The following is a 20,411-nucleotide window of genomic DNA, read 5'->3' on the forward strand; positions in this document are numbered from 1 at the left end:
TCGGCAGATTAGGACAGTTCTTTAAACATTTTTCAGAAAATCGACAAAACATTTTACGAAAAATTATATCATTATATTGTATAAACTTGATGACTATTCATTATTTTTTTGTGAACTCTTTAAAAATAACACTCCACTACAAGCTATTATAGCTTATCGGAGGATTGTAATTTGAAAATATTAACTAACTCATATTACCATATACGCTTTGTATTTTTTATTCATTGTAATCTTTTATATTCTGTAAAATAAGTTCTATGCACAAAGAGAAATTTATTTGCAAATAAATAAAATAATAATAATTATTATTACATTCAATTTTTTTTTAACTTTTTAATAATTTAATTAAGTCTTTAAACTCAGAAGATAATAACTTGTAATTTTTGCTAGTTTACAGTCTAATAAATCTAATAATTTGATATAAAATATCTGTACAAACGCAGTTATATTTTATTACCATTGATCATAAATAGTACTCTTTTAGTACTTATAGTACTCAATTTTTGTACTATAAATTTCGTTCTAATTGAATGTTATTATGTGAAAGCGTTAATACAATACTATTCTCTATTATGAATATTAATGGTTTATATTATCACTAAATATTATAATTTAATAACAATGAGCTTATGAGTTACGCCATATTTTATTATAAAAAGAACTTCTTAGGAAAATATATTACCTATATTATCTTATGTTTTAACGTCAATATGAATATATGATTAGAGTAAATACCATATTGTTTATTGATAATTGTTGATAAAATAATCAAGAATAACCAAAGATTTTGTCCATTTTTTTTAAAGTACTATAATACCATATATATTACAAATTAAAAATATGTATTTTATTTTATTAAGTAAACGTAATATATCTACTTAAATCAGTTATACTTATTAAGCTATATCATAGTTTTATTTTTTAATCCTTCAAAGTAACTAAAGCTAGAAAAACTAAAATAGCTTAGAGCATAATAAGTCACAAACAAATAAATTCTTATTCTTAAAATATAATGAACAAAATGACTTAAACAAAAAATAAAATGACAAATTGACAACACGTGTAATACAATTTTACTTCGATAATTCGATATTATATAATTACATTTTATTGCTATGTTACAACTGTAAAATATATTGTATTTATATTTTATGTTGCCATTTTTTTTTCATTGTATTTTATCATTTTTATCCAATTATTTTGTTTAATTAAGTCCTACATTATTGTCAATACAGATTGATTAACTTCTCTCCTAAAAAAATATTAAAAGATATTTTAAAAGTATTAATTTATAATATTAATATATTTATTATATATGTATATAACTATTATAACTTATTGAAATGACCTTCAAATCGAAGTCGATTGCACTTGTTGACGATCGTTTTTCAATATAAAGACTAGGGTCCCAGGAATGTATGAGTATGTTCAACACGACAAAATTGTGAATATACGTGAGTGACCATGAAACTGTTTCACAAGGCGCCGTAGTAAAAACACTAGGAACATACTCGAGAAATTTTCTTAAGAACATATTTGCGTGTTCCAAAAATGTGGGTTATTGAATGGTTAAATGGTTTTAATGGAAAAACACCTATGAAGTCGAAGAGAAAATGTATATCTGTTTCCGTATGATTCCTATTTTTGTATTTGTAAGATATATCATGACGAATAATGCCAGTTTTATACTTTTTTCGGTATTTAAATCGAACTTTATAAATCTCTTCTACAACTTTGTTCATAGGGATTTTTACAACAAAACCACTAAGTAACCTACATTCCTGGCATGCAAACATATTTAAAACATTTAAATTTTCACATTTGTTCTTACTTATATTGTGCCCTCTTAATTATTCAGATATTTATTATAATTACGAATATTATCACTACAACTACAAAATACATAAATGCATACATTCTAAATGTTAATAGGGCTTAGAAGCGAATAATTGATTATAATAATAAATAAAACAATTGGATCGTGGAATGCACAAAAAATATGTACCTATTTCTGTTTATTGTTGACAAAATGAAAAATATTCACATGTATAGGTATAATAAATCATCGTTTGAAATGTATTAGATTTCCTATTTCGTTCTAAAATAATACTTCAATAGTTCTATATTTCTATAATAAAATAGTTTAACATGGCATATTATTGTATAGTCAAATGCATCACTATGCCGATTAACAATACTTTAAAACTTTTTAATATGTACCTACTCGTATTTAGATCTTTTCCATAATTATCATTATTATTAATTTATTATCTATATTTTTATACATGAAATATAATACAATAATATTATTTATCCAACTAACAATGGTTATTTGAATTTTTTACCATGAAGTGGTACCAATATCGATTTGTTTTGTGTTTTTTTTGTTTTTTTCTATATGTATTTATTTACTTATTTTTAGTATAACGTGCAAGTTGAAAAGGCTTTGGAAAAGATTAAGAGTATCAAAGAGGGGATCCAGGGGGTAAATAAGGGGCTGAGTTTTTCTCCAAAGAACACACACCACACAAACATAATTCCAATTTTTTTAAAGAAATATTTAAACTAATAATTTATATTGTGTAAATAAATAATCTAATATTTATTCATATATTTATTTATTAAATAATCAGGACCTACCATATATACAGAACGTTAGTAACACACGAATGCACAAATAAATAATGCATATTATATTCGTTTTTGTTCAATAAAATAAAAAAATTGTTGCCGCGCCGGAAATTAATTAAAAATTAATAAAACCTGAAAAAATTCTCTGTTCAGAATGATAGGATTTTAATTTTATACAATTATATTTGAACTCGTCAGCCTTTTTCTAGGTTAACTAATTATTTACGATTTATATAGTTGAAACAATTGTTTAAGGACTGTTATGTATATATAATTTTCTTATAAAAATAAAACACAAGTTAAATACTCGAGATTGAAAGAAATTGTGATACTGAAATAGGATTTAATTTTAATCAAAACAATAAATATTGATCCTTATAATAATTTAAAAAGAGGTCCTTTATTAATCTATAGTAATAATAAAATATATACATACTCTTTTATTTAACTCGTATATAAATATTTAATTTATTATTATTATCATCGTCATTTTCTAGAACCGTGGATAAAATTTAATATTATCTATAAATATTTTAGTCCTTAATCCCTTCCAGTGTTTTATTTATTTTATTACAAAGGAGGGCACAGACTTTAATCTTATAGACCGTCGTAAAAATATAATAATGCCTTGTAGCGTGGCGTACAAACATTTTTCTGTAATAATAAAGCACGTAAAAATAAATAATTTAATATTTTATAATAACATAAACGACGTCCCTTTTGATTCATTAAATGCCGAAAACAATAAAACTACAATGTCATCGCGCGTCGCCGGCATTTATAATATAATCCGTCAGCCGTACGGCGTACAGCCGCCGCCACATGTACGTTTAAAACACGGCAGCGGACATACCAATATATATATATATATAATGTTATTGTGTGTGCGAGTCAAATACACGTGTGTAAAACGTCTTAGTACTCGCATTATGGACACACAAGTACCAGGGTTTCATGCATCCGAGCAGCCCGCGAGCGTTCGTCGGAGTGTGCAACGTGCATGACACGACCCGCTCGCAGCAACCGACGGTGTCGTCCATCCGTCCGACACGTCAGTGTGTGTTGCGCAGAACCGTACGGCAAGGCATAAATTCGGACGGCTCGCGATACCAGTGTCCCATGAACGAGTGGTCGTCGTCCGCCAGGCAAACCGCGCGATACGGCACAACGGCTGTCATCGTTTTTCACAATAGGCATTATTATTATTTGTGAATTCCCTACAGATTCGTAATCCCGTATTGTTATTATTATTTCAGTTGGCAGTTGTTGCAAGACGCCGCCGAGTCGCTGACGAATCACTTCGATCAGTTTGTGACAACATTAGCAAACAATTATTTATTAATTGAAAATTAATTATTTTACTGTGTTGGTCGCGTTTTTGTATAACGATTAACGAACGACTGCGAGCATACTATGCTATAGCTTACAAACATTTTAAATTTATCAAAATAAAAATGAAATGCCAATTTCGCGGTAGAGGTTTGTAATTAATTAAGTTGTGCTTGATTACTACGGAATAAATATTTAAAAATAATTATGTTTCTAGACTATTACTTACAAATTTACAGAAATCTCAATTTCAATTAATGTATTATTTTAATTCAAAAATTACTAAATAATGAAAATCATGTTGCAAACTGTTTTTCATTAAAATATTTATTAATGAATAATATTATAACTTATAGTAATTAAATTATTATTACACTGTAAATTATAACGACAAATTGAAAATTGAAAAACACAGTTAATCTTAGCCTTTCAGGCTGTGATTATGTTCATTGATAATATATTGATATATTACCTGTGTTTATTTTTCTGTGTTAAATTTGATTTCGTATTTCCTTTTCCTATTTGAATGTTTATATTATTTATATTAAATTTTTATCATCAGTATTAACGTTCATAAATGGGGAGAGGCAAAATAAATTAGCACCTATAAAATTAAATTGAATACGATTATTTCAACCTATTCGAATGCAAAAATATTTGATACTTTGATAGTCATCATTAAAAGCGATATTATTTTCGATTAATTTCTATAAAAAAGAATAAAAAGGAAACGACGTGACGCGGGTAACTTGGAAACGACGGGCGGTGGTCGAGTTCGAGTGGTACTCGAGTAATAAATAATACGGTATACGTCATTCGCACTACCACCACCCCGGCACCACCACAGCGTCATTACCGTGCCATCGTTTCCTCGGGACTTTTCGTCACGTGCGCAACTTTTTGCGAGTTTACCGTTTTCGCCTTAGCTGTACATTTCCGTGAGTACCGACCAGGGGGCCATGCAACGCAGTGGGCCCCGGTGGTTAACGTTCTGTGTCGCGCCGAGTTGCCTGCGGTCGGGCACGCTTTTGTGCGCCGCACGCTCATTAGGGCCGTATGACGAACGATCGGACCAGAACGCCGTTACCGCCGTGGTACTAATATTGAACTTGGCGTTTTAAGTTATAGCTGCAACTATTTTTTTTTTTCTGTATAGTTTAATAATAATATAATATTATATACCTTACGTACCTACCATAACGGCTTACATGTGCAAACAAAACGTTTAAAATAATTATAATAAATTATAAAATGTTTGTTGTCTTGATCGGGGATTTGCTCAAGAGTGCTTTAATAAATTGGTAATAAACATGGCTAGCTGTGTTTTTTTAAGTTTTTTTAGCTACACCGAATATGAAAATGAATTTAGTCAAAAGTTGTTTAATGTCGTTTATGTATGAAATATATGAAATCTTGTTTTGCATGTTTTTGAATATTTAATAGGATAGGAAATATATAAATGTACGATTTGTGTTCATATTTTTCTCATCTTAATAATATCTTTGAGATTTATTAATTTTAATCGACAAAATTATAAATGTATGGTCATGGAACAATCTTTTATTTTTAATTGTAATTTTATAACGTTACGGTTTTAGATTAATCGTTGTTATAATTAGTAATACAAATAATTGTATAATGCATTTAAAAACATAAATAATATAATGCATATATTATACTCGAAAAAATGCTTGTAGCAAAATAAATATGCTAAGTACTAATAATTAATAATACTTCATTTTATTATCGATAATGTATTGTCAGCTGATTAATTGTATTCGTTATATCTAACTTAAAAATGTCAATTGTCTTTTTCGAAATTTTCGAAATAATTAATTTTTATTTTTAAATATTATAAAAATTATTATTTTAGACAAAAATTCCTGAAATGATTATTATTATTTATTGATTTATTACTTACTTGGACGTTATCGTTTAAAACATATATTAAAATATATTGATATATTATAATATTATAGTTATGTTTCTGGGCAGAATTAATCGTCGCAGACAATGAACAAGTAATTTAATTAAAAATTTTCTCATATTATAAACATAATTATATCATATTGTATCATTGGGTAAACGAGCTGGAAAAAAATTAGATTGTTATTGTGATTACTGGCAATCGGCTGATCAGGTTTCGATCGGTCGAGAAATGGTCGAGAGGTTGCGCGTCGGATTGTGAAAATAATAAATGACCAGCGAGCGAGAATCTCGTTCCGCGTTCTGGTTGAATTTTCGATTCCGGTGACCGTGGACATCGATGTTATTGACATGAATAATATGGGAAATATGTGTTCGATTGGTAACTGCTTGTTATTGCACGGCTTTGATTTTCGGGTACCAGGGCCTCAGTATACGAGCGCCGCGAGTCGTGTCGCGTCAGTCGGACACCGTTTGCGGGGGAAACGCGACCGACGATAACCACGCACAACAGGATACCATGATGACGGTTACGCTGTTCTGATACCGGACGGCGGACTAGACTATCAGCTGATAAGTATACAACTATCTCACTCGTTTTGTCGTTTGGTTCCACGTTGTACGTCGTTCCGTATTTTATTTTCTCTCTCTGGCTCATGCGCAGCATAGTATATTTACGTTCAGCAGAACCAACCTAGTGGTTTTAGCTACAATGAACTGTCCAATTATAAAACTTGGAGTTATGAACATGGAACATCGACTATGTTCTTACGTTAGTATTTTACAATATTTTAAAGCAAGATATCATTAGCATTTTAAAATCGCAATATCTTACGGATAAATTACTCTGATCAAAATTAAAATATAGTAAAAAAAAACCTTAGGTAAAAACACAGGTACTCTTTGGTAAGTTTGATGTTATGTAAATGTAAATTACTAAATTCACTTTAATACTAAAGTAGTAAAACTAACAACACAAAAGTTGGTTCTACGAAGCATAAATTTAAACAATTTTAAGTATAAACCTATTTATTTATTTTTCTTAAGTTCTCTGAAACGTGCAGGATCAACGCTAAAAAATAACTATTTCTCATTATTGAAAAAAAAAAAACTGGTAACCAATTCACATTTGTACTTTGATATTATTCAATGTGACGTGATTGAATAAATAAAATTCCATCTATAAGTACCAATAAAAGAACGCATTGACTAAAATGTAGATAGCTTTATGTTAACAGTAGGATTTAAAAACTAGGACATTTAACATTAAAATCAACAACAAGGTTAATAATAACGACAAAAAATAAATATTTATTCGTCAAGTTTCTATATAATATAGACTATAATCAGCATAATAATTGAGATTAAAAAGTAAATATTAAGCTACTCGTATTTTGCAATTACTAATTATAATATATACCTATTATACATTAATACCCATAGTTACATTTTACTTTTGCTTCTTTGCCATTTGTTGTTGTTTTAAATTGTTAATTTAAAAAAATCGTGGAATGAGCTTTATAGTTATTCTAGAATTGCTGTATTTAACATAAATCTAAGATTTAAAGTTTGTTACATTTTTAATTATATTACTAAAAAATAAAAATAATTTAAAATTATGAGCTATCTTAAAAACATTTTCACAATAGTAAATATATAAATTATCTTTCTAAACAAAAAGTATAAATTAACTCTTTAAAAATCATATAATGATTATTTTACAGATTAAAGTATTTTATTATTCTGTTATTAAAAAAAAAACATACCTACATCATTGTAAAATCAATAACTTTATTGTTCCACTTGGAATCTATTATCTAATATACAATATGATTTATAGTCAAAGTTCTATTCATATTATAATTGATTATTAAGTAACACTGTTTTTTATTGTTTTTGAATATGCTATTTCAAATAGCCTATACCATTAAACAATTAGTACAAAAATATAATACTCATCAGTACTATTATACCTAAATATTTGTTATAAAATCAATAGTCATGTTAAAACAATTTTAAAAATATGTTCAATATTTACAAATTAAGAATATTGAGAAAATTATTTTGAATAATTAAATACTCAATACTTGAAAATTGTTTATTTATAAATTAAAACACTTTAAGTAATTTGACCACTAGAGCGCACTGTCTAACACGTTTCTCATAATTTAGTGCAAAATATAATATTTAAATGACCATTTTAAATAAAAGGAAGTACCTATTAGATAGAAATAATAATTAATATTAATTTATAATAATTAACGTGACAGTGAATATTTTATTGAAAGGTAAAACTGGTAATTTGTATATCACTATAGCTACGTATTGTCACATTGTACCTTTTGATTAATTAGAAAAATTATTACTCTGAATTTTCAAATAAACTATAAATTTACGAATATTGCAAAATTAATGATTATAATATTTTGATAATAATTGATACTCTAGTTTTTTACAGTTAGTATTTTTACTTTTTTAGTTCAATTATCTGAACTAAATAATAAATTAATGGCTTTTAGAGAATTTAAAATTATGCGTATTTTTTTTTGTACCTATAACGTCACCTTTAGGAGCATTAAAAATGTTCTAGTTCTTCAATTTGAGACTTTTAGTTACAAATTGGGTCTAGTTTGTAATTTGGGAGGGTCAAAAGCAAAATATTTCTATTAGGTACTTTTCAAAATAATATGGAGATGGGAATGAGATGCGAATGAAATTGGACTATTGTCTATTACTTTTAAACAACTAAACAATTAAGTAGTAGTATAGTGTGACTGAATATTTTGTGAGTCAGACACTCAACGATATAATAATATTATCATAATTACCTCATATAATAATATTTTTATGCATTATATTTAAAGCATTAGGTATGTTTTCAGTTTCATGTCTACGTCTGTTTGAAAACACGTATATTGAAACAGTCAACAATTTTTTAGATAGTTGATTAAAGGAAAATTGTATTTCCTATCTACTTACCGAATACACAGCGGAAATTTAACGATTTTGCAGACGTTATCCACATGTCAGTTCTAACTGTCAAGTACGGCATGCGTCTAATAATCTAATACTGATGGCTCTGTCGATGAATGGAAGAGGGTATACAAAAACGTGAACAATATAATTTTTTTTTTAACGTGTCATTCGTTTACCGTGGAAAAATTTTGCGAACAGAATAATTAAATATAATAATATAAACTAATATTTTTCTTTACTAGTATTCTTTAATACTAAAATTTGATTCATCATTTACAAAATTATATTCATAACTTGCGAAAAGTTGATAACTAAGAATAACTACTTAAGAGGACGTCATACTCGTGTATGTTGTCTGTTTTACGAACGTAAGACGTAGCAAATTTGCGTTCAGTAGATTCAATTTTTTGCTGTTAGCTTTAATATTAGAGTCAATTTTTCTATTATCAAACTTAAAGGTAATATATCTAGGGTATCTCATAGGCTCTTATTGATATTTTAATTTTTAAGCGAATTACGAGCATTTTAAAGTTTTAATATTTTACATAACTATAAAACTCACTTAAAAACTGGGTAAAAAAAAACAATTAGGCCTGTAGAAATGTGTATTTTTTTTTAATTTGTTTGTTTTAAAGATTTAATATAAATTATTTTAATAAAAATGTGCATTCAAAAATTTATCAAGAAAGGTTCAGACTAAATATTATTGATTCTTTGGTACCACGAGGTAAGGATAAGAGCATCAGAATAATTTAGCGTATGGGAAATGGGCGCCAAAAAGCTAAATACGCCACTAGACTTGGCGCAATAAGCCTGTAACGTGACAGCGAGTGAATCAGCTAATACTATAATAGTTAAATACATTTATACGATTAGAATTAAAATAGGTATTTACTATTGTATATAAAAAATGTTTTTTACCCGCACGAAAAAAGACCTTACAAAGTCATAATAATAACATGAAACTTTATCTCCCTCGGGCCTCGATTATATCGGCGTTGTCTGAATAAAATTATGTAAACACATAAAAATCAGGTCTATAATATCATCATTATTATTATGTATTATGTTTAGTTATATAGTAGGTGCAGGCGCGCAGTATAATGATATCATCCACGCCACGCCTATGATAAAACCGCCGCCCGCCACAAACACGAGCTCGCGTGCGTCCGTCGCGGACCGCAGAATGAAAATAAAACTGAACGGATGGAATCGGCGACGGACGCGCAATACGCATGTGGTCCTGGTACACCGGGACGCGGAACGGGCCGCTTTCATTGTTCTCGGACGTCCACCCACGCGTCGGCCGCCGACACGAATTCGTAGTGTCGTCAATACTCGACGGCCCGTCGGATGGCGCCCTGGTGTGAGAGCCGACGGGCGTCAGCACAAATCGCGTGGCGCACGCGCCACGGACCTGCGACAGCGGCATCGCGGCGTCCGGCACCATGCTGTCCTGGTACGTCGGAAACGCGAACGCGCTTTGTTCGCGGCCGGAAAAAACCGCGCGGCCTGTGCCGACGGTAACCGTGCCGGTCAACTGCATGCGACCCTGTTCAATGGAAATCGTAAACGCGACCGCGGTCACCGGCTCTGTTGGTGTGTAGTGTGTACACATCAGACTACGATACGGTGTTTAGTGTTTACCGTGCGTGGTACGTTCCCGTCGTCGGCGGCGCGGCGGTCCGATCCGACGACGCGCTCGTACCGCCGCGATTCTGAGCGTAATAAATAATATATTATTAAATACAGTAGACGCCGCTTATAAGACTTACTTTTGGACCAGCACAAATTTTAGTTTGTTTTTTATTTTGTTCTAATATTCCGAAAATATACTGTTCGTAATCAACACGAATATTATTTCATTTTTTAATACCAATTTATTTCTAAATTATAACCAAAAAAGTTTATTTTCTACTATTTATTTTACGAAGTTTGAGTTTTAAACCTATTTTTTTTAATGTATTTTGATACGTTTTGGACCGTTCCAGACGATTTTGAGTCTAATAAGCGACTGAACCGTATATCCGTGAGTCTTATAAGCGGCGTCTATTGTAGTACCAATGCGTTTTTTATTTTTATTTATTTATTTTATCTTTTATCTTACCGTTTTGAATGGAATGCTTTGACATTCGTCTCCAATTGCTTTTGCTGATACTATAGTAAATCTAATTGATATTTAAAGTTTTTTTTATCAGTAAACGATCCCCATTTCCAAGTACTAATAATTGAGAAACCATGTTTCGGCAAAATCGATTGTGAAATTTTGATACTAGAATTTTTATCAAACGTATTTATATTTTCTACGTAGACACAGGGGATGATAATGTTCATAATATTTTGACTCTCTTTTTAGTTATTTATAGATATTATAAAATTTTAAATACTTAATATTTTTGCTTTTTCCTGAGTTTTATTCTGTTTTATTCCACAAATATTTTTTATGAGCATCTGAAGTTTAAATGTTAACATTTTATATTTACGCGTAAAAGTTCTTTTTTTGTTGATTAGATTCAAATGGTTTTAACCTGAAACATTCCACTGTTACTTGAATTATCATTTTATTAATATATAATAATATGTATGCCTAAAAATTTGAGTTCAGAACAGAATTATACAAATGTTTACAAATAAAATATATTTATCATCATGGTGATAAATAGTATTAAATTATATAGGTTATAGGTACCTACTACTTACCATTTACAATTAAATCTGGAATTTTTCTCTGATTTCCTATTACCAATGAAATTTTCTAGATATTGAGATTATTTTTAAGTTTGATTTAAAATTTGAGAATTATTTTTTTTTTAGATTTGGTCAAAATAATTGGAATAAAATATATTAAAACATAAATAGAATATACCACATTAGTTATTCTTATAGCAATTTTTATTATAATTTATAAAATGAATATATTATTAATAATATTATTATGCACGATTTTGTATATAATAATTAATTATTTATAATATGTGTACGTGAATTTCAAATTTTGACAAGATTAAATAGTTATTTTTTTGTTATTCAAAAATATTGTTCACAGGGATTTGAAATTTTTCGTCACTACGTGTATTAATATCTAATGCACTTACTTAACTTTTAGGTATGGTATATATTATTATTTTTTACTATACACAAAAAAATTTTCAAAAGATTTTGATTAATTTTAAACTATTTCTAATTATTTAAGCCTATTTTTATCATAAACATATTTCGGTACACCGTTCTTTGATTAGTGAGTATTACGGTACTGCACCTTAGGGTTAGTTTAAAGACGGTAAACAGGATTCTTATAAGTACACCACATTATTTTAAATTTGATTGTTATTATTTATTTTTCTAGTTGTAATTTAGATGTAATTATGTAATTTGTAAACCTTGATTTTGTTTTCGTTATACGAAACGCTTAATTGTTTTGTATTTTTTTTTTTAATAAATTCCGAAATTATTATGTATTTTGTATCCGTTCTAAGTTGTAAGTCATAAGTAGCATACACATTACACATACTATAAAATTAAATAGGTACAAAGTATACAAGTGTAAATATTGCGATACTTTTCGGCTTTTCATTAGATGAGTTAGTTTTTAAAACAGTATATAACTATATGAACCGACTATACCGTTTACTCGATATAGTTGAGTTATCGTTGTTTTTAAAGTTCCATGTAATCCTTTCCAATATCGGTTCCTAACATCCTAACAATCCTAAGGGTGAACGCCAAACATTTGATAACGAACCGATATTGGTAGCGTCGGAGCAAATGACGTTGCCAAAATAGTTTTCCAAACTTATCTAGAATTTACAACAACGATCTATACGTATTTGTTTGTAAATATCGATTTCATGATTACAATGATAAATTATAACAAACATTATTACAAGCAAACTATTTGTATCGAGTGGATTTATTTGTTTTCATTATCATTTACTTATATTATGATATCATCCACTGCGAGTTGTTTGAATTGTATGATTGCTATATTCTTAAATACGATCGTATGGATTTTTTTAAGCCACCCAACGCCTGTAACGCCCTCTGCAACTACTACTGTGGTTATGATGCTTACATTATAATATCTATTGTTATTACTTATTAATTATTAGTTATTATTTATGACCTTTATTATTTTTTTTTATCTTGTATGCATTGCATAATATGATTAGATGTTATTTTAATGTTATGATATTGCTACAAGGGTTCTTAAAAATATATTTATTTAAATTTATATTATTATGTACCTATATTATTAAAAATTAGTCCTAAGAATCGTAAGCGATGTATTTAGTATAAAAACTTGCCTCAGACAAAAAACTCCTACGGTATTATACCTCTTTAAACGGTTGGATTACGATATTATTTTAAGAAACATTCTGGTTAATTTTTAAAACTTTAAAATATGTCTATATTTATATCACAAATATTTAGTATTCTGAAATGTACTTTTATTATAGCGTTATTTTAAGTTGATTAAAAATTAGTGTTCGACGTGATCTGAATTAAATTTTCTCCTTCAAATAATAAAAAAATTACCAAAATGCGACAACTCTATACAACTATAAGGCACGATTGTTTTTCCGTAGTCATTTTTGATTAATGTAATGGTTTGATTTTGTGCGGTATAATATCGTAGGTCTTCTGCCTCATGTTGTAACTGAAATTTCCTGAATTTTCGCCCTTTAATTAATTTTCCACTCTGACAGTTTTGACATATTTTGTTTGTGTAAATTACGAGTGTTAAGTAAACAATTTGTAAATAGTTAATAGTTTCGTGAATTTCATAAACCCAGATTTGTGTAAAATAGAAAAGTCGTTGTCAAGAAGACACATAGAAGAATTCAAATCTGATTACAGAATTCTTATCACATCGTTAGATCAAAGTTAGTTTGAAGTGTGAACGAATACAAACCTGTTTGTCCCAAATAAATGGTTTACAATCAGCAAAAGAATCGGAAAATGCATACATTGTATGTATACTTTTATAGGATACTATGCAATTTGTACAATGTGTGCCTATATATTATATACATTGTGTAGTGGCACATTTACGATCCATTAGAAAAATACATATTTATCTTTCGTAAACATATAAACACCTAACATAAACTATTTGACAATATTTTATTTATTTTACAATGTAAACATTGTAAAATCAAATGGCGAAAATAATTATATTGATATGATAAAAACGTTGTGTTCCAAATTATTTTTAACTTTCAAGCTTTATGATTTTTTAACCTATTATAAATTAATCAAATATTGTAGGATAATTAATTTTTATTATTATTGTTTTGAGAAAAGAAGGTAATATTTGTTGATTAAGACCCTAACATTAAGATTATTATGTACAATCTATTGATCGATATAAAGTTATGTACATATAAGTAATAATTATGGTGATTTTTAATTTTATTAATTTCAAATTTATACGAAATAAATAGGTAGGTTAATAAGTAATTATATTATTCTGTCAGAATCTTTAATTTATTTTATAAACAATAAAATATATTTAAAAACAATGAACAATGATTTAATATAAAATTTAGGTATTATGTTTTTGATGAAGAAACAGTGATTATATTATATAGATATTAAAGTGACGTATTTTCTGAAATTCTTATATAATTAATTGCAATTAATATACGTAAAGTATGATATATAATATGTTGATATATATCTTAAAAAAAAAAAAAAACAATTTTCAATCGTTGCTTATAGCTAGATAATATTTATATTTATGTTTAGTTTGTTCCAATCTTGTTTTATATTTTATAAATCGTTAGTTTTAAATTAACTACTTTTCGTGGTTGCCACTTAGGTTCAGGCAAGTTATTACTATATATGTATATGTATACCTACTTATATTAATTTGCTTGTACATATTTATTCTTACACAATTAAACTTTCGTTTTTAGAACTCAGTTAAATAAACATGATGACTTAGTTTACGGGGTGATTTACCGAGCAAGTTTATCATTTTCTTTCAGTTATGTAGTTACTCAAAATAAAAAATATTTTTATTTGAACTTAAAATCCATATTTTCAAATTCTTGAAATTTTTTTGGAGTACTTGTATGTGTGGAAATACAAACTTTTGTTTTTCTATTTTTTTTTTAAATTAATATTTTTCTTCCCTACTGAGTATGTTTTAGTTGATAATTTTTCAGAAAATAATGATGTATCAAAATTCGAATTAGGAATTTTTGAGTTATATAAATGTGTGTACTAAGGATAATCGACGGACTATAGTGATTAATATTAACCTATTAAAATGAATATATTATAAAAATGGTTCAAGTATAATAAATAGATCCAATAATAATCATATTAATTTTTTTTTTGTATTTTTTTTAAGGTCTATTATCCTGAGTATAATTTTCTTAATAAATAAGAAACTACTTGTTTTAATTTTTAACTAATACATCAAAGTTTTAAAAAAATATATTCACTAAATAATTTACTGTAAAAATGGTGACGGGGGAGGGGTGGTTGGGTTCTCATATGAAAAAACAAAAGTTCATATCACTAGTGGTATAAACATTTTCGAAAATATAGCCTTTGAATATATTTAGATTTCCAAGTATCAAAATTTGAATAAATTCATTATAAAGAAAAAATGGGGGCGAGCACGCTTGACGAATCACACTCTATAAAAATATCTATTATTAAAGCAAATTAGAATTCTTAAAGATGAACATTTTTCAAGTAAAATACATTTTATCACAGATAGTTGACTATATTTTTATAAAAAAAAATATATTCAATTTTTTGTAGGTTGTTATATAAAATCACAGTTGAATTCAGCTAAGAACAAAAAAGAAAAAGGGTACTTTATTATATTACACATATTACGCACGGGTTAGTTTTTATTTTATTGAGCAGTGTATTAAAAAAAAATGACATTAAACATTATTTAAGATATGAATTATAAGATCACATAACAATTAAGACTGTATGTAAATTAGGAAATATGCTTGATCCAAATAATATTATTATTAATAATTATTTATAATAATTAAATTTTTTTTTTTAATTATGAATTTGCATAAACACTATGATATTTTGAATATAGTTTAAATGCGTTGCACTATCTGCTAGTCTGTATTTACTAAAAATACAACATATTTAGAAATTTAAGTCAATTAGGTTAATTAAAATTTTTTTATCCTGTTATTTTGGAGAATGTTATCGGTATAATAACTATAACGGTATTAGGCATATAAGTATGTGTATTTGGTCTTACTCACGTGAACAATATGTATGGTGCCATTTGAGTAGAAATCCCCGTGGGGCTATGGCTTACAGAGAATTATTCGATTTAATTTTAAAGAAACGCTGAGAAATTCTTTTTAATGCATTTCTGTTCATTATTTATAGGTTGTTGTTTTTTTCTAATTAATTGTGATCTACTAATGAGTTAGTATTGTCCTTTAAAAAAGACATAGTACTTTGTTGAATAATTTGTATTCTATATTGACGATATTGATTTCGATTAGTAATATTAGTAAATATCGAACAATATTCTTACTCAAATAAACAATAAAACGAAATAGTTCTTAAAAGATTAGAAAATACATATAACTTTGCTTTAAAATAGATTGTGAACGACAGTAATAAACACAAATTTTATCAGAGCTAATAAGCATTTTTTTAAATATTCACCTGACATATCGACAAACCCATGCATCGGCTACTATATATACATGAACACCTTTATCTTTATCTCTTTTTTTTTTAAAAGTTATTTATAGAAAAAGTTCTAAACCATTTAAGAGTAAAAGTTCTTATTTATTATGAATAAGTGGTATACCTAGAGGTTACCGATAACAATATATTTTAGTGATACACAATTTATTAGTTATGATGAATAATTGTTTATATGTAGTTATAATTAGTAGCTACTTAAAATTATATTATTTATTAGTTGTGATTTTTATCTTATATGGTTATATACCAAAACTCCTAAAACATAATACAAATTTTTTTTTATTATTTTATTGTTCAAAAATAATTTGATTTGATATTTTAAATAATACACGTATTTCGTACGTGTTTTAGGTCGTATCCATAATATTATATAATATTTGTACATTTGATAGAAATTAATGGTTATTATTATTTGTAATAGTTATATATCTACTAGCTGTATAGATGGAAATCAAGTATCTAATATAGACTGTGTTATTTAATAAGTGACAATGAAAATAAATCATTCACAGCTGTCTCACGGCATCACAGCGAGAGATAATTTTAAATACTGGAACTATACTAATATCTATTTTATGATATAGAAATCGCATGTAAGTACTATAGTGTAAAAATAAATTTAATCTCAGTTATGGTTCATATTTGTTGACTTACCTTTACTAGCTATTATTAAAATAAAAATAAAATTATCTTATAGTGAATTGATTTCTTATATTCATGTTTAAAAACTCAAATGTAGTCGCCTCTCAATTACCATCTTGGTGACATCACTGGAGAATACAGATCGTAAATATTGTAATTAAAATCATTAGTTTAAATAACAGTATAAACTATAAATTATATACTATCATTTTAAATCAATATTTAAAAAAAACTGCTTTTTTATTGTTTATAATAAATAACATTATGTAAGGTATCAAATTTTATTGATTTGATTCTACCCCGCAGCTAAAAAATTGTTGATAAAAAAAAATCAAAAATATTTTTTATAATGAGAATTCGTGTTTTTTTAAGATTAAAGTGTAAAAAAAATAATGTATATTTAGAATTTCATTAAACGTATTGATCGTTCATCCATAATCAACTCGTTATTTTAACACATTTATTGACAGTTTTTAATCTCTTGGATAGGTGCACATAAGAATGTAATTATTTTACATTTTATTTTTTTCGCAAGGTTAAGTTAAAAAAATCCTGTATAGAACTTGACAGTTTCCAATTTTCTGTTTTTTCTTTATGTGAATCATATATTTTATATTATAGTTATTATACGTGTGTAATGTGTTATGTGTATACCATTGATTTAATATCTAATTTAATTGAACTTTAAATTTGAAAAAAATAAGTAACAATTGCAACATATTTATATCCCTGTAGGTAAAGATGAAAACTTCTTTCTCGAATATTTATTAACACGGATGTTTAAGCCTTATTGGTGAGTAATAATATAATATACAAATAATAGCTAAGAGGTACACACTGTTATTATATTATTATAATAAACACCTAGTCTAAGGAGTGTAAGGTTTTTTCCCCGTAAAATCAGCAATCTATACATAAGTGTATAATAAACAATAATTATGAGCGGATAAGAAAAACTATAAGAATGTACATGATTATAATACTGATATAGTAGGAAGGCTCAAATTAGAGACACCTTGACACCTAGTGGTGTTATATTATATTAATACATATTATGACGACCAGAAAGGTTACAATATTGTTTAACTTAAGATAACTGAACCTTTTTTTTTTAAATTAAACGATCGCAACATGAACCCAGTGCGGGTTAGCTTAAAATATCATATCATTGGGGTTTGCCATAACCATAAAGATATGGTGATCTCATAATAATGCATTTACATAAAGCATTTCATTAAAAATGAATCAACATTTTTTTTCCCCACTGGAGAACTGATGATAATAATATTTTGACTACCTAGCTACTACACGATTTACTTGCACACGTGACTTACTTACATTGCATCAAATAGTTTTGTGGATTTTGCTTTTAAAGAGATAAAAAATTACCGAAATTATGGCTTTCACGTAAAATATAAATTACTGTTCTATTTTTGGTTGCATTTTATTCACTTTATATAATTTATATTTATGTTATGACCAGATAATGAAATTTTTAAGTTCATAATAAAGTTTTTACTTGATTTATAACATATTTATGATTTAGATGATTTTTCATTCAATTAACACATTTAACATATTCCAAATTTTAATAATTAAAAATAAACAATCTTTAATTGGAAATTGTATACATTAAATTAAAATTTAATTGTTGACAAATTCATGAGCTACACGTAATATTTCATATTACAATTTATTATATTATTAACGTATATTACCTAAATTTATAAAATTATAATATTCTAATGTATAATTCATGATTATTATAAGTTTTAGTTTGTTAAAATGTTAAAAATGAGCATTGAGCAATGTCGTATACATATATTCTTAAAACAATAAATAGGGCAAGGGAGCTGTTAGTTCTGTTGACACGAATCATTTATATTTATAAACTGTAGTACTTGATATTTAATGAATATCATCAAGCGATTATTAAGCGATTAATAATTACTATTATACTGAATTTCGCATAGGTGTTTGATAAATAGATATTTGTTTAAAAAAAAAAAATACTTTATTTAACTGTTTTATTACTTAAAAAATAAAAAAACTAAATGTTTGACAAGCCTTAACCAAACGTATATACATAAGAAAAAATATAAATAATTATGTACTTGGTAGTTGAAAATATTCTGTTGGGTGATAGTTGTTTAAAGTTATGTGTTTTAGAATACTTAATTGTATGTAATCATGATCACCTGCAAAATTAAGTAACGGTTTACACAATTTTCAATTTGAGAACTATAATTATTTTAGTGCGTATAAGTATAATGCCATAGATATTAATACAGGTTGGTACTTACTTTAACATAATTTAAAGCATTGCATTTTTAATTATACTTATTTTCATACGAATATGGAATATAATTATATAACTAAATTTATTTAATATTTATATTCTATGGTTATATACGGAAAATACGTTTGTTTTAAATGTATATATATTTAAGGAATCTAGACAATGTATTACATTTAATTACGTTAATAAAAGTGTAAAAGTTAAATTATTAAAAGTCGTCACATTGACTTTGATTTATATTAAATAAAGAAATTGATATAACGGACAAGGAATGTTTGGACTATTTGGACTAGTAGGAATAAATGTTTATTGAAAAATAATAATTCGTTTGGAAAAATGATTTATGCAAAGAACGTACAATTATTTCTACTCCATTGGTGATTAAATGTCACTAGTAATCTATCGAATCTGATCGATCATGTGGAACTTATAAACGTTCTTTATATGGCATAGAAGTTACGCGTGATTTGAACACGTAAACAATGTCTATAGTCATAAAGATAAATATTTTTTTCAAATGGCAGTTTTTATTGATATCGTAGTTTATTTTTATCACTTCTACCAAAAACTCCTCATAATAGAACTCTATCTATTGATACCAGTTTTCTTTTCAATAATATCTAATGTACAAATATCCGGTCAATGTTAGATATATTATTATGGTTCTCAGAATAGGTATCTATATAATTATTAAGACATGAAAGCTGTCCAAAATCTATATATGTAGTAGTTAGGGTATGCGTTTTCTATAAGTAATGCACGTGGCATTAATAATTTGAAAACTACCAGTTAGCTATAAAAATTCTAGATTGAAATATCTATTTAGTATTTAATACCTAATTTACGATGTTATATAAAGGCTACAATAGGTAATAAATTAAAACAAAACAGAAAAAAT

Source organism: Rhopalosiphum maidis, chromosome 2 (assembly GCF_003676215.2).
Source record: "Rhopalosiphum maidis isolate BTI-1 chromosome 2, ASM367621v3, whole genome shotgun sequence".
Taxonomy (NCBI): domain Eukaryota; kingdom Metazoa; phylum Arthropoda; class Insecta; order Hemiptera; family Aphididae; genus Rhopalosiphum; species Rhopalosiphum maidis.